The 24,377-nt window shown below is 38.2% G+C and overlaps 1 protein-coding gene across 7 annotated transcripts in view; it reads right to left on the bottom strand.

Moving 5' to 3' along the window:
• The window catches only part of GREB1 (growth regulating estrogen receptor binding 1), a 94,837-nt gene extending 77,606 nt beyond the window's left edge, over nt 1-17,231 (bottom strand). For 5 of the 7 annotated variants that reach the window (XM_074581862.1, XM_074581866.1, XM_074581869.1 and 2 more), the window contains exon 1: nt 17,079-17,231. The gene's annotated coding sequence lies outside the window, so the exon portion shown is untranslated. The remainder of the gene's footprint in view (nt 1-17,078) is intronic. The other 2 variants (XM_074581863.1, XM_074581864.1) reach the window with 1 other exon arrangement.
• Between the last annotated feature and the right edge of the window lie 7,146 nt (nt 17,232-24,377).

Raw genomic sequence — 24,377 nt, 5'->3', positions numbered from 1 at the left:
TCAGCCTAATTTGTTGTAACACAATTTAACATATTAATGTTATGATCTCAGCCTACATTAAAAAGAATAAAAAGCCGTACGATGAAAAATGGTCTGAGAAGTTTCTCTCACTAAAATATGTTAAGCCCGCTTTTATGTTTTGCTGGCATAGGAAGAGAGTTACTTTAATTTCATTTTAACTTAAATTTATTTCAAGCATCTAACCAGCTAAGTAAGAACAAGGCTCATTTAAAAATACAGCAATTGAGGTAAGAACAACTTTTTTTGCAGGGGTTTGCCACAAAATTTCACACCTGCTCTCTACACCTGCAACTTCTCTGAGCAAGAAACCTGTATTATCCAGCACCACTTACTTTTCACTTCTTTTGAGATTACTCAAATTCCTGTGCACTATTCCATGGTATGTAACAGGTTTCCCATCCCATTCTTTCTGATAAATTTGGGACATAATTTAAGATAGAATCATAGAATTGTTAGCGTTGGAAGGGACCTTAAAGATCATCTAGTTCCAACCCCCTGCCATGGGCGGGGACACCTCCCACTAGATCAGGTTGCTCAGAGATCTCAAACAGCAATACATGTCTAGTTGCCCACAATCAAAACTCACTTCTGAAAGATCAAAAACTTGCTGTACACCATAGAAGACCACTTTTTCAGAAATCATTGTAAAATTCAAGATTAACTATTCCATCTAATTGCACCGTAGTGTACATACCCATTTTTTATATGTTCAGAAGAGAGATTTAAACTGTTCTCTCATGATGAAAATGAGCATATGCATAAAACCAAGTGCTATGGAGAAGCACGGGAAGTCAAATATTTAAAAAAAAGAGAAGAGAAGGAATGGTAAAAGCAACCCATTTCTTCACTTTATCTTTGTTGCACGGTAATTCCAGTGGCTACCCTAATTCTTTTATTAGGAAAAATAGCAAATAAGCAAGTCCAGTACAATGTCTTGTCTTTCATTACCTTCTAGACCTCCTAGAACTTCTGTCCCCTCTTCCTGGGCTTCCCAAAGCTGAAGAACTCCCTATACAGTCTTTCTTATGGAAACTCCTCCATATCTCCAGTCATCCTTGTCTCCATTGAGGACTCCCCTGGCTCTACTCTACTCTACTCTAAAACTCGAACTGCACACATTATTCAAGATATGGGTAGAGAGCAGATTAATACAGTGGCAAAATACTGTTTACTTTTTTTTTTCCTATATTCTCCTTTTAATAATTATTAATTTTTTATTTGCCTAACTGCCACCAAGTTTTCACAGAATCATAGAATGGTTTGGGTTGGAAGGGACCTTAAATATCTTCTAGTTCCAACTCCCTGCCATGGGCAGGGACACCTCCCACTAGACCAGGCTGCTCAAAGCCCCATCCAGCCTGGCCTTGAACACTTCCAGGGATGGGGCATCCACAGCTTCCCTGGGCAACCTGTTCCAGTGTCTCACCACCCTCACAGGAAAGAATTTCCTCCTGATATGCACTCTAAATCTACCTTCTTCCAGTTTGAAGCCGTTACCCCGTGTCCTATCACTCCACTCCCTGATAAATAGCCCTTCCCCAGCTTTCCTGTAGGCCCCCTTCAGGGACTGGAAGGCGCTATAAGGTCTCCCTGGAGCCTTCTGTTCTCCAGGCTGAACAACCCCAACTCTCTCAGCCTGTCCTCATAGCATAGCTGCTCCAGCCCTCGGATCATCTTTGTGGCCCTTCTCTGGACCTGTTCCAAGAGGTCCATGTCCTTCTTGTGCTGTCCTTCGACCTAACAACTTCAAAACCTGTCTCCCGATGGAGAACAGTTAATTCAGATCACACCACTATGCATGGATATTTAGTTGCTATATATTACTTTTAATTTTTTTAATAACACCAAACACTACCTATCATCTAATTCCTGGATCATTAATTCTGCCCTACAATTAGGGATGGAAATCTACAATGTCTGACTTCCCTTTACAAAAGTTGTAATGACATTTCCAGCAGCTCTTGTAATCCTAATTAGGCTTCTCTAAACTGAATAATGTAGAATGAAGGCCAGTACTTAAAAATGGATTTTTTAAAAATAATTTTGACATAATCTACAGCAGATACACAGAAACATCAGAGGGACAGACCAGCCCATCTGAATTTCAAAAAGGACATTTCTGTGCTTCTGAGAATGTCAAATTTGCACTTCTGACTTCAGATGTGAACATTTGCAAACATGTACAAGTAGGAGTCAGTAGGGGGAATCCATTCTCCTCTAGCACAGGTTCTGAGTAATTTTTTCAGTAGTTTTTCCAGTTTGTGCAGTGAGTACCTCTCCTTTCTGGGCTGAGCCAATCTACACATTCATGCCTCTTATTTTGTTTGGGCACAGGTATTCACACATGAACATGTTAAGTGGGATCAGAACATGACCTAGCGGAAAAAAAAATATTTATTGCTTCTTTTTCCAAGTTGATTTTCAGCCAGCTCAGTCCCTTAAACTATTTCACCATGTAGCCACATGAATGCATATGCCACCTATGCAGCTGTGCAACTGTTGTGGGAATAAGAGTGGCCAGCAGCAGCAACTGCCTAAGTGATGGTGGCCGCAGTCATTAGAAGTATTAGACAGCAAATATATATTTAAAAATACATTTTCAAATGTCAGCGGGGAAAGAAAGATTGTTCCTAAATTCATACAGCAGAAAGTTCTACATGAGTGTGCAGTAAAGATAAATAAAGAGGCAATTCTGTAACCTCAAAGACGGTCTGGAAATCTTTATAAGACAATTACATTCTTCTCATTTCCTTGACTTCTGTCTTCTTATTCTTACCTATAAATTATGCATTCATGACATATCAGAAGATGCCTTCTGATGGCAAACAGCAGTAACCTATTCATTAGCTAAGTCTATTATCTACGCCACTGCTGAAATATGATACTTGCAGACACGTATCACTTCTGATAAAAATTTAAATTCATCTATTTAGCTATAGGATCAGAATTTAACTACAGGATCAGGATCTCACTTCTGTAAACACTACCCTTTTGTGTGGCCTTTGCCCTTCACTCATTGGAAAAGTTCTCTTGGGTAAAGCTAGGGACAGAACTGTTTGCAAAATCAGGATGCAACTATGACAAGAAAAACAATGCAGGTATAGTAAGAAAAAGTATAAAATATTAAAAAGAGGTGCAATACTTTGTTCTCCATGTTTTTCTAAAAGTAATATTATATTATATATTATAAAATGTATCAACTATAGAATAGACAAACTGCAGTATCAGTGTTCAAGATCCATACTCTGAAAGTGAGAAGCATTTACTTTGGACTCTCAGTGTAGCAATGGAAATCATCTAGTCTCTCTGTGGTCATTTAGGCATGCTAGGAAATCTGTAGCTCTTCATCTTCTTTACTAGATGAAGATATAGGAAGGTAAGTAATGGTGAGTCATCTAGCAGCCCAAAATATCAGTTTTCAAGTGCAATATCTATCCAAATAAATAACAATTATCCCAATACATGTGTTCCTTGTTATGAAGTTTAGTTTAGCAACAGTGATACTGTTATACATATTCTTCTAGTTAAAGTTAACTCATACATTTCTCTTCAATCCTAATTTACGATAAAATGAAATATGGTGTAGATTTTAATTCTCACAAAAAGTTTAATTTCAGACTTTTGAAAGCACATTGCGCTTACACTTTTAGTTATATTTGAAGATATCACATAAATACATACTGACACATCCAAGCTCCGATTTCCACTTTTTAAGAACTCGTCATTGATTCAACCACAGGTTTGTTTTATTTTTAATACTTACTTTACCATTTGGCTCAAGTATCTGATATTGAACTCATATAGTTTTCTTATAACAATAATGCAATTATATATATTGATGTAGACTAACTTATTAGTAAAGATTTCAAGTATATTCTAATTAATAAATATGCTCTTAGCAAAATGTGGGCAGCAGTGAATCCTAAAAGTTGGTCTTATTAAATATTCCTAGAGGCAGATCCATAACCAGAAACTCTACTTAGCCCTCAATCCTGCAAAATAATGTTTTTTACATTCTGTCTACATACTTCAAGAATGACAGCAGTACTGCATAATGACATAGGCACTATCGTTGGTTCGGAATCAACAGAAGAACCCGGAGTTACATTCACAGGAATTACAAGCAAAGGCCTGTTTCTAGTCTGACTTCCTCTCTGTTGCCTCCTATTTTAGGCTTAATGAGCTCTCCCACAGGTAGGGCCCCAGACTATCGCCCTGGTTGTTCACCACTAAAATTTGCAGTATCTCTTTGCAAAATTGGGGATTTAAAGAGATCTAATCTCTAAAAAGAAATCCAAGCTTACAAGGAGCATACAATATGTTTTCCTTTTGCGCTCGGGTAACAATAGAAAATACTCCTAATAGATTTCTTTTCTCATAACATTTTCAGAATAGATTATTTTTTTTAACTGCATTTAGCACAAAGAAACAACTTCACTACTGTACGAACAGAGTGAATAAGTAATATAGGAGCTGAAACATATTAGGTACAGGCTTTGTTTTGATAGTGTAACTTTTATTCCTTGATGAGGAAAGCAATCCATCTTGAAAATGATGGCATAACTCTTCAAGACATCAGTGTCAATGTTTTAAGCACGAAATGCATCAAATATCAGCTCATTTTTTTTACTTTAAAAGTACCTCAGTACATACCACCTGTGAACAAAAAAACCCTAACTTCTTTGCAAGTGTTAAAGAAAGGTGGGGGGGTTGTTTTGGTTTGTTTTCTCAGAACAGTTGTCCATAATATGTCAAAGCAAGAAGAAAATAAATTTTTTAGAAAATAAGATCTCATGACATATACATTACGAAAAAACATTAAAATTGAGTTTTGGATATGCAATGTATAACTTATAGGCTTGACTAATCTGCATTTTTAGAAACTGACAGATTGTTTTACTGGTTAGTGAAAATGTTATTGATCTTCTTTCTTGCTGAATTAATAGCACTAGCATAGGACAACTCACTTTCTCAGCTTTCCCAATGTTTTCCTGAAAAGAGGCCCATTACATGGCAGGGGGCAAAGGACAGGCCCAGATAACACTGTTTAGACATTTCTTTGATGTCCACAGGCATCATCCTCGACAACTGACCACTAGAGACAAAAGAGCACTCTTAGGCTGCTGGAAATCCCAGCCATTCTTCTCACCACCTTTTGATATCCCAAGGCTTCTATACCCTGACCTCTGCACTTTGACACAAAGATCTTATTTGAAGGATGGTCAGCCATGTCAAAAATTCTTTCCAAATTTAGCCAATAAACTAAGGATTTCTTTTGCTTTTCATAATTGCTTTGTGTCCTAATGTACCAGGGGGAATGGTAAGAGTTTACAAAAAGAGCAGAGGGAATAGTGTCAATGAGAAAAAACATTCAATTTTCTGGTTTTGAAACCATTCTGAAACACCTACTTTCTTCCACAAACCACTCTCTCTAAAGCTTCTTGATGACACCACGTTGTGCACACGTACCCACGGTATTTCTACCTCGTCAGTGTCATACCGAATATCAGTTTTAACACGCACATGTATGAGCTTGCTAACGTAATTTCAACCAATAAATGTACACATTTTAAATGGTGTGCATGCTGTAGTTTAAGGACTGATATCAATTTCTATACATTCATTCATATTTTTAAAAGAAATGTAACTGTAAGGGTTTTCAAAATCTTTTCCTCCCTACAACCAGTGTGATTAATAATTGGATCATTTTCCTATTGTCTTCCAGAATATTTAGAGAAAACATTTTCCATGAAACTATCAGAGATTACTATGGGTACTTTTAATCAAACAGTTTCATTTTCCCCCTTTCTGAGGGATAAAAGTTGAACAAAATGGTCAAACAGAAATAATACACATCTACCCAAGACACTGGGAGTCCCCTATCATCAACACCACAGTATCTTTCCTGCAGCATTTAAACAACATTTTCTGTACAAGCTCAGCCAGGAAAACACTTAGAGAAACAACCTTCTACCCTTCATTATTATGGGAAGTCCTACTGAAAACCCACTCCAGATACATAAATGACATCATTTATGTAAGTAATAACTCTAACAAGACAAACTTACTGACGATCAGTAACTATGTACAAATTCGGAGTTCAGCGAAAGTAGTGTCTCTATTCAGTCTCTTGTGCTTTGACAACCACTTCCGTAACACACTGCTCAAACATTGTCCTGTAGTGAAGTTCCATTGCTGGGAATGAGGACAAAGTCTGTTTCAAAATTTGATGGATTTCACAGTATATACTCTTCTAAATTAACTTTAATTTAAAAATCTATGCCCAAGTGGTAAATTGTTTTGCATTGATTTTTTTTTTTTTTCAAACTGGCATTGATACAATTTTTTCTACACTGACAATATTCTTCCTAATTTATAAGTCAATGACATATCAGTGATAACCAACAGATAAAGAAGCATACATGCCAACATTTTAAAAATAAAACTATTCATAATTTATAATGCCAATATTGGGATTTATAATGCTTGTTTTAAAGCCAGTTCTAAATCACCTAATATTATCTACTCAGCTCAGCCAATGTTTATTTACTTTAATGTAGATGCCTATCAGAAAAAAGTGAAACTGAATTCACAAAAGGAATTATTAGAATGACCAAGAATCTTGCCATCTTTAGAAACTCTCTTCTCCTCTATATTAATTTACTACCATAAAAAGTATGGCAAATACCAGCAAATAATATAAAGAAGAAATAGAAAGAAAGGGAAAAAAGAGGATGGGTTGAAGTTTTCAAATTCAAAAAGTTCTCAGACAAAATACTGATGATAGCCATACAAGGGCTGTTAAAATTGATCCTAGTGGTTTCAGTGGGATTTGAACTAAACCAGACCCTCAGCAATTTTGCTCAGTGATTACTCTTGTTATTTTAAAAATAAATTGCATTTCTTCCGACAGAACAGGGGAGACAACTCTGAATCAGCACAGAGCCCTCAGAGCAACTCCAGCAAGAATGTAAAAGAGATAAAGGTAAAGCAGGGCAAAAAAAGCTCTACTGAACCACAAGTCTGGAAACATTTTCATTTAACTGAATCCTGACCATGGATAACACAAACCACACTGAAACAAGCAACATAAACACGAACCTAAAGTCATATCTATATAGCAACATTAAAAGACTAAAAAATCAGTGGTGTAAATTCAATGCATAGAAGGCCATCGACAAATCTTCCAGTTCTAGCAGTGTCCACTGAAAAGATTACAATCGCTTTTATAGAGGCTCAGTACCGCTCCAATGTTGGAAATTATTGCCTTGCCAGTTTTACCCACATAGTTGCTCCTGTCAGCAATCCCTGACCCTCTTTAGTAAAAAATGTTAAAACAGTTAAAATAATAGATCTTCACCACCCCCATTCATTCCAAGCAAAACAGGTCAGGAACTGTGCCCGGGAGCAGCTCAGCGGCAGAGCCACCTGTGATAACCTCTGACAGAAGTGCAATAATGAGGTACTAGGGGCAGTAACCTTCTTAGCCAGCACAGTTGCAGTCGGAAGAGGATGTGTGAACAAAGCCTTAATAAAACACACTAGATTTTCATGTGCATGCTTTTATACATGACCCTGAGCGTAGGCAAGTTCTATGGCTGCAGTTACACTTAATTCAATGTAGGCAGAAGATACAAGATTCAATAGATTATTCCTTTGCAGGCCTGCTATTTGTCAGACCATTCTTTCTCCATTGTGTCAACTTCATTAGGAGTTGCCAGACTTTCACCACATAAGCTAACAAACACAATTGTGTAAGCAATTTCTAATTGAATATATTAAAAGATGCACCTTAGCAAGAAAAATTATTTCAAATTGGATCCACAGAAGCACACAGTGAAGAAAATAAACCTCGGGGAAGCTTTCCCTGGAGATTAAGACCTCATTTGCAAAATTTAAAGGCATCACTCCAACACTTAATAAGATTTATCTTGAATTCAAGATAGCCTTTTTTCTTTAGAAAGTAAACACATTGACAAAGAAACCAAATTACATGCAAAAGCAATGCTACCTAGCAGTGAAAAGACTGTGAAGCAGTATAGCTAATCTGAAATGGGGATAGCACCATCCGTAAAGTTTTGCTCTCTTGCTGCCATCCTATACAATATAACGTCACATCCAGATTGGCCTCTCAACGTGATCTTACACCTGTACTGCTAAAATCATCTGGCCCAGGAAAAGATGCCTGGCCGTTATGCCGAGGGATGGAGACTCACTTGCATCCGCACTGCAGGATCATGTTCACGTCACTGGATCCTTGGCCAAAGTGTCTTTAGGTCTCTGTTTGGCCTCACAGAACTATTTGCGTGTGCTCTTTCCCCCAGTCAGTTTAATTCAATTACTATGCAGGCTGTAGTGCAGCTTTTATCAGAGTGACATTTTTTGGCATGGAACTAAAAACATGTGATAGACGAATGTTGCATCACATTATACAAGACCTACTTAAATAGTATTGAAAATTTTGTGGTATTAAGGAAGTCATAAGTAATTGTGTCATCCATATTGCCTAGTGGGAGCAGCCTTTCAAGTCAATTAGCTCCAGAACCACGCTTAAGTTTTTTGCCTTGTAGGGAAATTACTGTATAAGAGAACCCAAGAGAGAACACCACACAGTGAACATCACCAGTGGGCTGGAACTCGGGAATGAACTGAGAAGCCAAGCCACCTGCCCCACTTGCTGCACTCTTTTTCGTACCAACTGATACTCCCAGTTGCACCCCTCAGCTGCCTCTGGCTTCCCTTTAAGCACATAAAATGCTGTCTGCATAACAGAAAGAAAAGAACTAAAATAAACACCAGAATGTATTGGGAAACTTCACTGCATAAAAAAAAAAGACGACACACACACAGAAAAAGACATATACTAACATCTATATAAGACTACACACGGTCACTGCCTGAGATTTTACAGATGTTAATATTTTAATGTATATGAAATTGAAAAAAGTAAACTGGCATTTTAAGACAGTTTGTTTTGTTCATGTTGAGATTGATTATTTTGAGGACAAGCAAGACGACAAGATGAGGGCTCAAAGACTTATAGTAAATGGGGCTACATCAGGCTAGTGGCCAATCACCTGTGGGGCTCCCCCAGTTTTTAGGGCCAGTGGTCTTCAATGTTTTTATAAATGATCTGGATACAGGAATTGAATGTACATTAAGTAAGTTAGGATTCTAAACTAGGAGGAGCTGTGGACTCCCTTGAGGGTTACAGAAAGATCGCCTTACAGAGAGATCTGGATAGGCTAGAGAGCTGAGCAGTCACCAACCGTATGAAATTTAACAAGAGCAAGTGCCGGATTCTACCCCTGGGGTGGGACAATCCTGGTTATATATACGCACTGGGGGATGAGAGGCTGCAGAGCAGCTCCGCAGAAAGAGATCATAGAATCATACAATGGTTTAGGTTGGAAGGGACCTTAAAGATCACCTAGTTCCAAGCCCCCTGCCATGGGCAGGGACACCTCCCACTAGACCAGGCTGCTCAAAGCCCCATCCAGCCTGGCCTTGAACACTTCCAGGGATGGGGCATCCACAACTTCTCTGGGCAACCTGTGCCAGTGCCTCACCACCCTCACAGGAAAGAATTTCTTTCTAATACCTAATCTAAATCTCCCCTCTTTCAGTTTATAACTGTTACCCCTTGTCCTATCACCACATGCCCCTGTAAAAGGTCCCTCTCCACCTTTCCTGTAGGTCCCCTCTAGGTACTGGAAGGTTGTTAAAAGGTCTCCCCGGAGCCTTCTCTTCTCCAGGCTGAAAAGAAGAGAGATATCCCCCCAGATCTGGGGGTTTGGGTCGATGGCAAGTTGAATATGAGTCAACAGTATGCCCTGGCAGCCAAAAGGGCCAACTGTGTCCTGGGGTGCATCAAGCACAGCACAGCTGTCCGGTCAAGGGAGGTGACTGTCCCACTCTACACTGCACTGGTGCTGTCCCACCTTGAGTTCTGTGTGCAATTTTGCACACCTCAATATAAGAAGGACATCAAACTATTAGAGTGTGGTCCAGAGGAGGGCGACCAAGATGGTGAAAGGTCTCAAGGGCAAGACTTATGAGAAGAGGTTGAGGTCACTCAGTTTGTTCAGCTTGGAGAAGGCTGAGGGGTGCCCTCGTCACTGAGAGATGTCCTCATGGCAGTCTACAACTTCCTCAAGGGTGGAAGTAAAGGGGGAGCTGCTGATCTTCTCTCTCTGGTCACCGTGACAGGACACGAGGAAACGGAATGAATCTGCATCAGGGGAAGTTCGGATTGGATATTAGGAAAAGGTTCTTCACTGAGCGTGTGGTTGGTCACTGGAACAGGCTCCCCACAGGGCCTTAGTCACAGCACCAAGCCTGTCAGAGTTCAAGCAGCATCTGGATGACACTCTTAGTCATATGGTTTGGTTTTAGGTAGTTCTGTGAGGAACAGGCAGTTGGACTTGATGATCCTTATGGGTTCCTTCCAACTTGAGATATTGTATGATTCTACGATTGTATGGTTTTACAATAGAGCTTCTTTCCTGTATCCAGGTTTCCTCTAAAGAGCTCCATAAGCAAGAAAGTGAACAGTAGGATGGTTTTCCCACAAGTATTACATAAAAAGAAATGGACTTTCAGAGAGTCTGTTATCAATTTCTCCTGCCGTCACAGATAAATGTCTGGGAATCTACCACAGTAATCTGAACCTGCCACATATGACCGCAGAGCAATACCCAATATTTATTGATGTATTCTGAGGCCTGGTACCAAAACTCAGTAAAAGTCAGAAGGACCTAACCAGTGGTTCAGAAGTTAGCTGTTCAAAGCTGTCGGTAACTGTGCATTGCCATGCTCTCTGACATGGAGCTGCAGTACATGGAATGGTAAGAATTAAAAGAGAAGATTTACTGTTATCAAACTTTACAATATAATTTTCCTTTGTGATTTTATGACTCATACCGAGGATGTAAGGAGATTTACCTTACTACCCTGAAAGCTGGGTACTTACAATTTCTTTTTTCAATCTGAGAAAGACCTAAACAAGCATCACTAGACAAAAATAATTTTTCAACTAATTCATAAAATTAACTTTCTAAACAATCCTTTAAAAGGCAAGAGGAAACACATTCCAATACACTCAGATTATATAAGAGACAGTAAATTCCACAATAATCCATCAACAATGGGGGTTGGAACTAGATGATCTTTAAGGTCCCTTCCAACCCAAACCATTCTGTGATTCTGTGTGTGTGTGTGTAAAACTATAGGAAGTTCTCCTTGTGGAGCTGCACCCTCATTTCACATTGTGGAAGCCTACTTGCCCCTAGAGAATGGACTGGAGTACCAGTGGAAGACCAGAGTGTTCCAAACACCATGTCTCTGATTCTGCATTCATATTTGCTTCACAGAATTTAATAGGACTTTTCCAGGACTTTATAAGCTCTTCTAAATACAGAATGTCCACTGTATGTTGCTTTTTGCTCAGCCACCCTCTCACATGAGTAGGCCTGGTCGGTATCTCCTGGCCTCCACCACGCTGGGCCGTGCATCACACACATGAGATGGGACTAACGCTGCTGCCTAGGAAATATTCCTTCTAAATGGTCTTTCAAATGGGGACCCCACTGTGAGGCAGATTACTACAGTACATCACTGAGATTCCTCTCCTGCTTTTCCAGCATCATGTGAACTTCAAATCAGGAGATATATTATACTGCTATGCTGCAAGCGTATAAGGTGCTTGTATCATAGCTGCGGGGCTGGATACTGGGTCAAATGTTCGTCTCATGCTGAGAAGACAAGACTTGGTTTATCTGCTTCCTTTTAAGGTTCTCTTGCTTCGAGGCCCTTCTGAGCAGCAGAGACATAATTACCACTGATGTGAACGCTATGCTCTTCTTTACACAAAAGATGACAAATGACAAAAAATGTGGGAATATAGTAGAACAAGGGGGAAAACAACAAAGTGCTTAGCAACATATACACCTGTTAACAGAAGTTTTTTAATTGAATAAAATGATAAAACTGAAACTACTTATCAAAGTCAGATATATTCTAGCAAGTCTGAACTGGCCAGCATCTAGATGCATTTCCTCCTCAAATGGGAGTGACAAGTGACTTTTTCACAGATAGCAGGAATAACTGAGCCCAATTTACATATATATATGTTATGAGTATCTCCACAGCATATTCATGCATGGGTTTTGAACAATTAGGGCCCAAACCATTTATAGTTCCGTCTATACAAAAATGCCCACTGAGATCTGGATCCTTCACTTAACTAAAGCATCCTTTCCATCACAGTCAAGTAAGTCACAAACATTTTCTTTAAAAACAAATGTATTTACATAATAAATCAACCATTTCATTACCTCTGTCTGGGGTGAAAATAATGAAAATAGCTGTCAGATTAAGATGAAACAATTTTTACAACTTTTCAGCAACTTCCATATCATTCTTGCATTCAAAAATATTTTCACTGCTGTTATTACAAGTGTTGTAATAAAACAACAAGAATTGTTACACCAGTGATATCTATGATTTTATCCACCACTTTATGTGTATGATTTGACCAGCTGGTGTATGGGGTATTACTTTGTTACTTTAATCTGTAGTTCGTACAGAAACTGGGAGAGTACAGATTTTGAAAGCATGTGAAAATGTGGTTCCAAATAAGAAAAGCCTATACTTTCCTTTTTTAATGCACTAAACTTCCAGCTGATAAAAGTAAAACCACTGCTTTTACACCTGCCTATATACTCATTCAAGTCCCCTTGCAGTTGATACATATATCCTGTAGATGAGGACCTGTATGATGAAATGATAAGAGAAGTGCAGTCATAATCATTAGAAACTAGCTTATCATTTCAAAGCATTGTATAATGACACTAGAACTTCACAGGACAGGATTAGACCATTATTTTTATTTTAAATAAATGTTTATCCTTGGAATAAGGATAAAAAATGTTGTGGAAATAAAAACTTCACATCCCCAAAAGACAAAATCTACTATTTTTCCCCTTTGCATAAAAACAGAAGGCCTACCCACACACTTTCCTACTAAGGACCGCTAAAAACTAAGTCAGCTAGGTTAAAAACAAGGATACATTTCGCAGGTAACCCATTTAAAACAACACAAAAAGTATTAAAGGAGTCATAAAACAACACAAAAAGTATTAAAAGAGTCAATAAGCTAAGTATCAGGATGAATTCTCATACCAATAAATACATTTTTTATGGCAATTCTTTGACAGTACTGCCTATTTTGACGACTGTGATGTTAATATACCTTCAACAGAAAAAAATTCATTTCTATTTATGGCATAATTACATAAAATATGCCTCCAACATCATTACAGATTGTTTCCAGTACATAAAGTACTGCTATGCTGTTTAGATAGAAAAAAGATATTTTTGTCATATAAGAAACAGTATTTATATTTTACAGAATTTTTTTCTAAGATATACAACGTCTAAATGGCAATTTTCTTTTACTGTTTCTTCAAAAATACACAACTGGCTATATTACTTGTTAGACTTCCGCTGTTCCTCACATAAACATTCAAGCATGAAAGGCAACGCATGGATAACAGCAAATGAAGGCAGACTGAAAATCAAACCTATGTTCTTTGGAATCCTTAGGTGTAATTACAAAGGAGTAGCTACAGATGTCTACAAAATGACTGTGACGCATTTAAATTTCCTTAGTAAATAGCACTATCACCTGCAACAGCCTGTGTAACAAAAGTTTTTAAGAGTTAGTCAGATTTGCAGACTGACCGAATGAATAACAACAGTCTAAGTGGAACAAAGCAAAGAATTTTCAGCTGTAGCTAAAGATGCAATGCTTTCCCTGTGCATGTGTGTAAAACACAAATGCAGTCATATTTTTGTGTAAGTGGGGTTGTTTGTATGTAGATTTTGGTTGTTGTTATGACCCTTCATGTAGCTTTTATTCACATGAAATAAACCCATGGCTGAGCCTGATCTCAGCTGAGAGTAAGTAAATCCTTTATTTTGTATGAGGGTGAAAAAAGGAGTGACAGATCACTTATCATTCGCTGTGCAGACTTTGTATTCATGAGAGGAGCCACAATCAATAAGAACCAAAGGCAATTTTTCCCTAAAGATAATTATGCCCAGCATCATTAGAGTGTTATGAGTCTGATAGGCTTTCATTTATTAACAAGAATAGCCTTTGAAAGTTTACAATTTCCTAATCCAAATTTGGCCTTACATAATGCATGCTATAAAATGTTCCTGTTTTATTTTGTTATACAAAACTACACTGGTTTTGTCATGGTTACTTTTACACTGTGTAAGTTGCCTAAGTTTCAAATGCAGAAAAACTGCAAATGTCAAACTGACTGCCACTTTTCACGACTTAAAGTGCAATCTCTTCTGGGTTTTGTGGCGCAGCAGTTGTTTTTTAAAAGAGAAACTATGGAAGTCATTAATTTCTCATATAGAATGTGTTCTTTTAGTTCAACGAGGAAAACAGAATTCGAACCATTGTTTTTAACTTGCTATTTCACATCAGAAAACTCTTTCCTTAACTTTGTGCATATTTTGGGTAGTATTATTGAGGCTATAAAATCTCATCTAAGAGATTCTGAACTGTCATATCCAAAGACAGATTCCCTTAACGAAGTCTTTAAATACAGTCACAAATAGACAATAGACCTGAGACCTAAGTTACAAGAAAATTTCTGCAAAACTCTATATTCACAATACCAAGGAATATAGACATCTTTAACACAAAACAAATAACCATCGCTTCAAAACCATTGTGCCTGACAGATATTCACAAAGCAAAGACAATCACGGCATAAGTGAAATTCCATCCCTAAATCATTCTGTTCTGCGCCTGTGCTTATAAAATCTTCTGTCAGGAGCTAATCTCACGTGACAGGCCTGATCCAAAGCCATTTGAAGTCAATGGAATGTCTCTTCCTGACTTCAGGGAGCTTTGCACCCAGCCCATATAAACTTCAAGAACAATACAGTTCATAGAAGGTTGTTTTAAGAGCACAATAGCTAACTATTGTCTAAGTAGAAAAGAATGTTAGCTTCAAATGGAATTTACCTGCAGTAGTAGATTTGTGTGAGGTTTGTTTTGTTATTGTTTTTTTTACGCACATAACACAGTTAAACCTTTCCAAAGTGAGAACATTCAATTTCTTTAGCAGAAGCCACAGAAAATCAAAACTGCAGTCAAGTACCAAAAAAAAAAATAAAAAAAAAAATAAGTAAGCAAATTTGGTATGTAGTAAGTTTAGTTTTTCTAAAGAAACAAAAGATCATTTTTAAGGCCTCAATTAATTTGAGGTTTTCTTAAACAGCTGTGCGTTAAGGACAAGACAGAAAAAGAGGTTTCAAAAACATAACAGGCATTCCTGCAGTTAGCAAACCAAAAGACAGAGTTAAAAAATACAACAAGTTGTGTAAGCAAGGGGGTAGGCTGACAGGAAAAGAAGTTATTTTGTTCGATTTTTTTTAATAAAAACCCTGATTGTCTACTAACTGAAGTCAATTTCAAAGCTAGAGCTGACAACTACCACAGCAGATAAGGTGACCAAACTCAGACTGTTATTTATAGTTTGAAAAGAATAACAGAACTGTAAGCCCTGAAATAGCAACTAACATCATTTTAAAAACTGGTGAAAGAAAACTCCCATTGCTGTGATGTGGTTCTTCTGTCTGTTATAAGAAAAATGGGGCAATGACGAAGCAGACCAGTACAGAACCTGATGCTAATCCCATGTACACTTGTACCAGTAAATTTACACTGATGAAAAAGCAAATCAAAACCAGGTCTACCATCTCCAAGTTCCTCACAGCAGGCAGAGAACGGTGGTTCTAACTTCATCACTCACACACCAGATCTACTCACTACAGCTATTTTAGTTACCTAGTGTGGAGACGAAAACATAGAAACTTCCAATTAAGCACAAATATTCCAGAATGTCCCCATTTAGAGACTGATTCTGTTTCGTAATGAAAAAAAGACAACAAATCCTAAAGACTTTTATTCCTAAAACATACAAGCCACTGATAATTTTCTTTGTAGTTGGTTCAACATGTTTAACAACAAGCACTGACATTACCGACATTATTAGTTAATAATTTTCAGAAGGGTCTATGAGGCACTAGATCAAAACCAAGGTAGCTCATACCTCAAAAAGTAAAGTAAATGAGACAAAGCACAAGGAAAAAGCAAGCATCAATTTCTCCAATGTGTAGATGTTATACTTTCTGTCTCCTTCATCTAAGCTTCCAGTATCCACAAATAAAAATAAACAACTCACTTTATAAATACACCTAACCAAATTGCTGATTTTTTATGCTGAGTAGATAAATCAAACATAATTATAAATTTCATTTCAGGCCAGTACAAAATTAAGGTTCTTTATAAATGAAATTAAACAGTATCTCTCAGGTCAAACAGCATGCTTTGTTTTAGTATCACAAATATTTTCTTAAAATAATTGTCAAACAGACAAAAAAAAGAGCCATTTCCTTTGGGTGTTTTGGGTTTTTTTCTCCTTCTTTCTATTATATGCATTTCTGAACTGAAGCATTGTCCTAAAATGAAAAACCAAACTTCCATGCAAAAAAACCCAAAACAATATGCAGATTTTAGCTTTGCTTTTCATTTTTATTTTTTTCTTCTGACATGCACAAATTAATGAATTGTTTTGTTCATCCAGAACTACATTTTGAGTAAATAAAACACTCCTAAATTTTGTTAAGCCTTATTTAGCCATGTATTTCAGGTATCAGAGAATTTGCTTTCATAGTTTTGCCCTATTCTCTCCTCTTTCTACACAGGCAGTTGGGACACAAACTGCTCACTGCTGAATATTGCTAGCTGGTATCCTGATACCCTCGGACCTGGTCTGCTCCCCTCTTACTCCATTCGTGTTGCTTCCTGCTGCTAACACTTCCTTAGCCTTCAGGAGACCTGGGCTTCCAGTTACCCCCTTGCCGTCTCTGAGCATTCCCAGGTGCTGATAATCTTTTCTCTGTATTGTTGCTGCTGCTTCTCTTTATTTTGGCAGATGCTACAGCTTTGCAAGTTGCAAGGATCTTACCTCTGAGACCCTCTTTGTTGCTCTGTCTGTGACCACGCTGGAAGCAGGGAGTGATGGATATTAGGGAAGCATGAGCCTCCCCTCGCTGTTTAGCAGCGTGGTCTGCAAAGAAAGATAGAGATGCTGCTCTCTCCTCCTCCCCCCTCGCTGTCCCAGCTTCCTCCTCCCTCCTCCTTTGCTCCCTCCTTCCCATCCACAAACTCTAGTTCTGTCTGTGCTCCAACACAATATGCTACCTCTCAGCACCAGCTACCTAAGGTCAAGAATACAAACCCCTCTCCCTTCCCCCCTGCCTTTTCCTCTCCAGCCTCATGCATCCTCACCCCTGCTTCCCACTGAATATGGTATCTTCCCAACTAGACATGCCTTATTTGGCTCTAGGGTCTAAACCACAGGCAATTTCAGCAGCCTTGGGAGAAAAAAAAGAGTTACAAAACAGAAGATGCACAGGGAAGACCAGGAATACGAAGGCAAAGTGGAAGTCTTCCGGAGAAACTGGAAACTTTGGGCGTTTATCTGTGTGTGAAAGAAATCTAGCCACAGTAGCCAAAGCCTGCCACTTGGGAGATTAGTTTAAAAGATCTATACAGATTAAAGAAAAGTGCCCTGGATAGCTAGTTATATCCCAAATCCGGCTTACCTATTGTTTATGCTCTTTGTTTCTCGATCCTTATTCTAAATAGCTTTTTATAAAGAAGCTTCCAAACTTCTCCCCTGCAAAACCAGACTTAAATACCAGTCTAAGCTGATGATGCAATAGTGAACGAAAGTGAAAAAGTAACCAGTGGTATTTTTTAAGATTATGAGCTATGAAATAATCACCTTTAAGATCATGGAAAACACAGGCACAGGTCCTCAGACTTTTCAGCTTGAATGATAAACGTATTCAAGTGGTCTTTTTACCCTTTCAGCAGTTATAATGACTAGAAGCACCTTCAGGTTATCAGTATGCAGCTTCTAAAAATTGCATATAATTATAGCTAGGCAGCATGTTCTTCTTAAGGACGTAATTTTAGACACACAATAAACCAGTCCTTCTAAAGTGTTTGTGTTTGTTACACAGACTATGGACAGAAGTAGGTGATGCTGAAGGCTTCTACAAGATCTTGTCTGCTTAAGGTTAAACACTTTAGTTAAGTGGACAGGATCTCCCTCTGGAGGCCTTGAGAGGCACCTGACTCTCTCTGGGGATGTATGAAAATGTATTAGGCACTTACTTCATGTGGTCTGGATAGCAAGTTAGCAATCATCTGGATAACTTTTGTTAATTAGCCAGGCTGCCAGCATCAAGACCTTCCTTCCTGCGTTGTGGGCTGCAATATGCTTTTTAAGAACTAGTGCCATCATGCACTATGTACGGAAATATTTCCTACTAACCTTCAGTATACACACCACTTTCTAACAGCCTTTACCACTACAAAGGGGCAAGAGTACCACTCCTAAGTTGTAGCAGAAAGTTGCTCAGAACTTTGTGTGTGCACAATGTTTTCAGACCAGAAACAATCCTTACAATCATTACAGCAACAATCTCCAGATAAGTATGAGTAATCACCTCAAACTGCTGCTGTTCATGTTGCAGTTGATAAGAGGACTAAGTCAAAGCTCATAATTTGAATGAGTTTTTATTTTAACAACAGGTAAACTTTAAAAATAAAGACGTTTAAAAAAGAAAGGAGAGAAAATCAGATGTCTCGTTTACTTTGGTGCCAAAAGATCTCTATAAAATTAGCTAGATGCTTTTTGTAGAAGACTCCAGAGTTGTCACAGGTCAGCACAACTTCTGAAGGTCAGAACTTATTCCTGATGGTCAGCAAAGGAGGCTTTAAAATGGACAGGCCATTTGGAAGTAACATATCACCAGGACCAGGGTTTTTTTACCCACATAGAAAGCTGATGAACTACTACCAATAGGGTAAGACATATAACCTATAGCTTAAACCAACTTTAGTACCAGAAGAGTGGTAAATATGAGTGGGACACCAATGACTGACTGATGGACTGTCTCTAGCATATTCTTCAATGATCTAGAGAAGGAGGTGAACACTGCTGTGACAAAGCTTGACAGTTGTACAGCGCAGAACACTGAAAAGACAGAAAATTATTCAGGATACACAAATACAGACTGTGAAATATTGCAGGCATATCTCATAGTAGTGGATGACTGAAAAGGCAGGTTAAATTAAGTACTAATAAATGAAAAACAATGGATGTGCAGTAAAAGATCTGCCTCGTAGCTCTAGCAAGCCGTAGTGGCACTTGGAGCAAGACAAGTCAGAGGCAAGATGCTGACAGTATGGGCACTCTATAGGGAATTGAAGAACAGTGGAAGAGCAAGAGCAGCTGTCCAGAAGAGTTACCTATCCAGAGAGCAGGTGAGGAAAGAATGGTATGATGCTGCTCAGGCAGAAGGCAGCAGCACCTGTCAGGGAACTAAAGCTGGGTCCAGCTCTGCTGTTTCTCCAGTGCACAAGCCTACTAGGAGCAATGGACACACTAGGGGCATTCCTATCCTTTGTGTGCTATCCTTTGCCCTCACAGCAGACAACTCTTTTTCTTTCAGCCAATGTTTTTTGCCAGTGCTTGAGCCAACAGCAGCAGTCACAGCACCAGAAAATCCCAAAGATACTTCCTCCTTGTCACCTGCTCTTCCTTCTCTGCTCTTGCTGCAGCTGCTCACTGGATGTGCATAATGATGGACTCCTACCCACTTAGTAAACAAGTCTTTGAGCACTGTAGACAGTTTTCTGAAACCATCAGCTTAAAAGCTCCCTAGTTGTCAAAAAGGCACATACAGTGTTAGGAAAAAATAGAGAATAAAGAGGAAACCATCAGTTTGACATTGTATTAAGTCTACACTTACAGAATGTTTGTATACTGCCTGTATATTGGGTCATGGGATCATAGGATAATTCACATTTGAAGGGACTACAGGAGGTGTCTAGCCCAACCTCCCAGAAAAAGAAGGGTCAGCTATGAGATGAGGACAGGTCACTTCTGGAAAACTCCAAGGATGGAGACTACACAACCTCTCTGGGCATCCCATTCCAGTGCTTTACTGTCCTCATGTTGGGTGGAAAAATTGTCCTTTTTTCCTTTTCTTTTCCTTTCAAATTAATTTTCTTCCTTTCAAATGTCACGCCATTTGAAAAGGCTATAGCAGAAGAGAAAAGCAACATAGAAGAGTGACTACAGATTTGAAGTAACTTCCACACAAAACAGACTACATAGGCTAAGAGTCTTCAAAATGGAAAATAGGTAACTGAGCTGATAAAGGACTAAAGTTGAGAACGATATGGAAAAAGTGAACTGAAAAGAAGTTCTTCCAATTTCTTATAACACAGGAAATACAGAGCACCCAATGACATGATTAGAGACCATATTTGACACAAAATTAATTTTTTCAAACAACTTATAATTAAATTGTAAAACTCACTGCTGCAGAATGTATCACCAGTCAAAACTATCAAAGGGTTTGAAAATGAATTCAGTGAATACATAGAGTTTGGTCCATCAGTGGGCAGCACAGATGCAGGACATCTGAAGGACGGGAATTATCCAAACTGTTTATTCCAAATGGATACTCCAGAGAGGGCGCTACTTTACATTTCTGTTTCTTAAACTCTTCCACAAACTGGATGTTCCTACTGTCCATTGTCATGGACAGAATATAAACAACATACTTTGGTACCACGTATTTTTACAAAGCAAAGTTTTCTGTGTACTCTTCTGTGGCTTTTTAATAAAACACATTTCTAGCAATTTTCTTCGTAAAGTGACATGAAAAATCTTCTCATACATAAAACACCAATGCAATAATTCAGTAGAGGCAATCAAGTTTCATAAAGTTGCTAAAAGTTTTAAAACAGTCCATCACATAACATTTAAAGACACAATCATGCAGTGAATTTCTGTTTATTATACCTTGATGTAGCCACAACATAGTCTTCAAATACCTGTGCATTTTCATCAGCCATGTTTAGCACAAGTCTTCTACCTCAGACATGTCTAACAATCTCCGCTTCCTCTTCATAGACTGCTTGTAAATCATATGCCCCTGCAAAGATGTAATAAATTATATTGGTGTGGTCCTAGATCAAAAGTATCCAAGTTCTCAACTTGGTATTTTCCCTCAAGGCTGACTGTTCCTCTCAACTTCCAATGATAGACCACCAAAGCAGGTTCTTGGCTTTGTTAGAACAGCCACATGACAAACTCCAGAAGCAAAAGACAGTCATTGCCTGTGGAACTTAAACAGCAGAATCGTAATTTTGGCAGAAGCCCAGGTTTCTGAGCAGAGCCTGTAGATCCGTGGAACAGCCCAAGGGCTGCCGTGGCAGGCATGAAATTCCGAGCTAGTCCTGAAGACTCATTCTCTGTATTAACAGAGCAAGTATCTGCTTTACACCAACCAGGTGCTGGATCGTACCAGCTCAGGCATCAATTTTAGCACAGGATTTCAATTTAGCTATAATCACTAAGCCACAGTGCTCTCCTGTTTTATGCAAAATATACATAGAGATTTTTCTAAAAGTTTACAGATATTCACTGTGATTAAAATGTTCACACAAAAGGCAAGTCTGCCTTGAAGAATTTCTTTCTGATATGAGTCAATATTTACTTTACATTATTGATAATAAATAATCATTTTAGGTGCTTACCACCTCTTTTTTAATTTGTATCTGACTGAGCCTCCAGTCTTCTTAAGCCTCTCAATAAACCAGGGAGAAAATTCTGTTACTCACGTTACAAACATTACCTAAGGTAATATAAATTAAGCAATAACATTTAAAAGAAGAACACCAAATATCCAATATACCATTGACAGACAAAGAAAGAATATCTTGGGGATGAGTTTCTGTGAATAGTGAAATATTTAGGTAGCTACAAGAATGAGGAAGTAATCAAAATACACATAACTTAAATATCTACTGGAAATGAAAAAAATCTGCATAGCATATTCTGAAGTTAGCACTGGACATATTCACAAACTATAAATGACACTAAGCATCAGATTCTTAGTAATTGATGAAGTTCACCACCACTTAAGCACCACTTTCCCAATTACAACAAAACTTGGTTGATATTGAATGTTAGGAACTAAGCCATCTTTGACGCCCTTACAGAAATCATGCAAGACACTTCACAGCTATTTAAAACATTCCAGTTATTATCAGAGGAAAGAAATCCTGTCTAGCTTTCATGTTTAGATGTTGCATGAAATTCTTAACTTGTCTCCTTAAAACCCTCCTTTTAATCATATGAATACCAGGTACTCAATATACAGTCTACAGAGTGATTCACCCTACCAGAACAATTAATTTCGTCCATACCTTTTCGTTCCCCCTCTTTCTAGGATACAGAGTTTTACCCACTCCTCATCTGGAACGGCACTCATAACCAAACAGCAGTTGTTCTCTAGTGCAGGATGGATACACATCCAATCACTTCTTGAAAAAAAAAAAAAACAGCAAATCCAATCACAAAACCAAGCAACATCACCATAATATTTCATTCTGACAGTAGGAAATTTAAGATGGCTTAAGCATTTTCAGTCATATGGAATTCTTATTACATGGCCAAAATACAGGCACCCCCATGCAATGCATGTGACTAAAGGTAACCAAAACTTAAAGCACATGCCTGCATTTTAGTTAGGTAACATGCCAGTCTGATTATTCCTAGGAAAAGGTTATTAAATATGGCTATAAATTAATGTGTCTAAGAAACTGAGTGTGTCACCTCAGCTAGAATGATGGCTACAAGTAGTAGAAATTCCAAAATCAAATTCAAAGACGTGGTGTCAGACTACAAAGTCACAGCTGTATTATTATTTATTAGAATTTGCCTTCTGATCAGAAGCACCTCAAGGTTCCTCAATACTGTAGGCAAAACTGAATTTTGCCATTCCACAGTCAGCAATCATTTTGCTCTACTTTCTATTAGCTACTTTATATTTTGGTTGTGGTGGCAAAATTAGAAGAGGGATAGAAACGTCTGCTTAGCTTTAAGGCTCTGGGGATGGAGGTGATCCAACCTTGCCAGAGGGCTAGGACCTGTTCATGAGGGGTGTTACTCCATAATGGTGAAACACGGAAGCTGTACAAGCACAGCATGGATGGCTGGAATGTAGATGCCTCCAAAATGGAAATGACTACCTGAGCTTTCCCAGTGTTTTCTGCTTTTCCAGCATCCTCCTACAGCATGCTTCCCAGTGGCAGGTAACCCACTTTCCCAGAATTTCTTTCTCCTCTACCCTTCCCTCAGCACAGAACAGGTGCCCCAACATTTCTCAGCCATTTCACATTCTCACTGCTATGAGGCAAAGTGGGAAACTGTGGAAGAGAGGATGGCAGTGGCCAACCCAAACACTTCCCTCTTAGGCTAGAATTACTTTTATGCACCTAGAGACACCACCACCATCAGTGAGTGTGCTAGATCATAAGCCTCAGTGCACACGTAAGAGCAAGTTACTCTAATTTCAAGTGCTACAGAATGCTTTTTCGTATTATGAAATAAAATTAAATAATAAAATACATTTTAAATAATACAAAAACTGCAATGGGGAAATCTTCACCTAAAACAAAAAAAAATAACTTCAAAGACACTTTGAAACTCAAGATGTAAAGATAACCATCTTAGGAGGATGTACTTCAACTTTTCCAAACATTTAAAGCTGACAAAATGAAATACATCAGGCAATTCTGGATGTCCTCTGCAACTCAAAAGATACAAACAACAAGTATATAATAATGCTCTTTTGCAACAGGAATCTTCTTCTGTTGTTTAGCACTGTGCTGTTCAGGTCTCATTACCTGACTTGATCTTCCTTATACTCATACAACAAAGTGAAGAAATAAGAGATTTGGCTTCTTAAATTAATGGATGACTATTTGCCATGTATACAGGAAGTCAGGTTAAGCTGAGCACATCAAGAAAGACTACTGTTACCAGAAACAGATTTAAATCATTACGTTTTACAGTGCTAAAAATTACACAGTAGTGTTCCATACCTTTATGCCTAATCGTTATGCAGCGGTGAGGACCTCAGTAGGACCTTAGGGAGGCTAGGACATTCATACAGACAGACATATTAATATACAAAAATATGTATGATTCTATGTAGTTTAAACAGATACTTACATCTATTTCTGTCTTTCATGATTTTCTACTTCAGCACCTTTGCAGGAAGATATTTCCTCTGGCTCATCTTTGCAACAACACATACGCACCTAATGGAAGATACCGTTACAAGATTATTAGCGTTAAAGGGAAGATTGCTTTTGACACAGAATTGTACAG

The sequence above is a fragment of the Larus michahellis genome, chromosome 3, assembly GCF_964199755.1.
Source record: "Larus michahellis chromosome 3, bLarMic1.1, whole genome shotgun sequence".
Classification (NCBI taxonomy): Eukaryota; Metazoa; Chordata; class Aves; order Charadriiformes; family Laridae; genus Larus; species Larus michahellis.
Note: the sequence above shows the minus strand (reverse complement) of the source record. Positions and strands in the feature narration are given on the sequence as shown.